The sequence below is a fragment of the Perna viridis genome, chromosome 13, assembly GCF_037379345.1.
Source record: "Perna viridis isolate PV_CMFRI_1.1 ecotype Kerala chromosome 13, ASM3737934v1, whole genome shotgun sequence".
Classification (NCBI taxonomy): Eukaryota; Metazoa; Mollusca; class Bivalvia; order Mytilida; family Mytilidae; genus Perna; species Perna viridis.
In genome coordinates this window covers 363221-365412 of record NC_142457.1, presented here as the reverse complement: position 1 = coordinate 365412, position 2192 = coordinate 363221, and positions in this window count along the sequence as shown.

The following is a 2192-nucleotide window of genomic DNA, read 5'->3' as shown; positions in this document are numbered from 1 at the left end:
GAGGGCATGAGAACAAAGATATACACTTTGTGAGGTCATAACCTCCATGAACATAAAAATGGTTTCAAGTTAAACAAAATATCCCACTTTCAAATCATAAAGATGTTTTTTTAGAAAAAGTTCTAGAATATTTATCAAAAGGATCTTGTGAGATTTTAAATGATGGAGTAACCTTGCAGATCAGGTTATAATCATTATAGAGACACAACCTTGCAGTGAAAGATCCTCAATTCTGAAAAAGAGGTGGGTGGGGAGGGGAGCCAACAGGTGTAAGGGAGATGATGGGGGATGTCAAATTTTTTTCATAGAAGTATTTTATTTATATCTTTAAATGTCAAAATAATATTGAATAATTTCATAATTATGTGTGGTTATTTTAAGATATTTTGCTTGACTGGGTATGTAAAGTTAATTAATCCAGCTACTCAGCGGATGTTTCTAGAAAAGCAGAGGACACTTACCGGTGCACCTGGTTCATGCTCCCAGTTTTTAGTGGAGTTCGAGCTGCTCATTTGCTTTTGTTACTTTGTATGTATGATTTTAGTTACTTAATGCTCTTTGTTGTGTATGTCTGTTTTCCTTGTCTGGTCTTTGTTCCTGGATTACATTCTTTTGATTACCGCTATAACCTTGGTTCCCTTGATTATTCTTTCCAACCTGGCTTGATAATAAATTAGTTGGTACCTTAGACATCAACACAAAATACTGCAGTAAATAAGCAAAATAAAAACAAACAAAAACAAAAACAAATGATCATGGTACAAATAAAAGAAGATCAGCATTAATTACATAAAAACCATTAAAACTATTATCCTTTAATTTATGCATAAATTTTCCTATTAATTACCAGTCTGAGGAGTCATAAAAATAAGCTGAATATAGATACATGTACTTATCTGTAGAATGTACAGTGTTAACTATATGTAATTTGGCACAAACTTGGACGGACAGACAGACATAGGGGCATAGCAAGAACTAATCATTAAATTTACATATAATTCAGTAACATTCAATTAAACAAGTATATAACTACAAAAGCTAAAATGTAAAACAGATCTAAAATAGGTTACTATTCAGCCACAGTCAACATAATATTTAAATTTCACCAATCAGAATCCATTTCATTGAACAGAGCCAAAACATGTCAGTGTATTTGGATAGTACATAGATTTTATAGTGTAAAAATGTGAATACAACTGTAAAAGAAGAATTGCATAGAAAAAGTTGTTATACAATATCACCTTGAATTTACAATAAAATGAAAAAAAAACAAGGTTTCTTACACAGCATTCCTTTCACAAGAACTCTCATCCATCCATACCATAACAATTTTGTTTCACAAAATCTTGCACACAACAACTGATAAGGCAGGTACCCACTAAAATAGACTTTACCCCTTACAAGCAATCTAACTCACCCCAATAATACAAATCTAAAGGGTATATCCCTGCTAATGTATTAAACTCATGCAGTAATTGTTCACATTGTAAACAGCAATATAACACATTAATTTGTAAAAATTCATGGTAAAATTTACCATAAGGACGGATATGTTTAGAATACTTCAGCAAACATGGTTAAAAATAGTAACAAATCAACAGAACAGCATGATTAACAAAGAGAATTAAAACAAAACAAAGTTGTATATAAAACATTTCTCAACCAAAAAAATAAATTCATTAAGGATTTCGTTAATGCATTCAAGTTAAATTATATAGCAATAAATATAGAACTTGGGAGTCAAGCAGGATATGATCACCTGGTTTTATGTTGGGGTTTGTGCTGCATACATCTCTTTTTAACAAATTTCTTGAGTGATTGTCCTTGACAGTGTATATTAAATACAAAAACAATACAATCATATAAATTTCAATATGCAGTGTTTCAAGGAATAACCTCTCATCAGCAGTATTAGAATCAAATATGTAGGAAGATCTAAAACTTAGTTACAAGAAATATTAAAAACCTATCGAAATAGGAAGCCAAATACATCATCAAGAAGTTTTACCATGTGCAATACAAGGAATGAAGCCTCAATGTTTTGGGTATTTTGAAATTTGTAGTACTGCTATTTTTGATAAATATGATAAATAAAATGTGATATATATTTCAGGCTCAGACAAGTCTGATTACTGGGTTGTATATGGTTCTCAAACATATTTCTGTACATGGATTTCCCCTTTTTAATATTC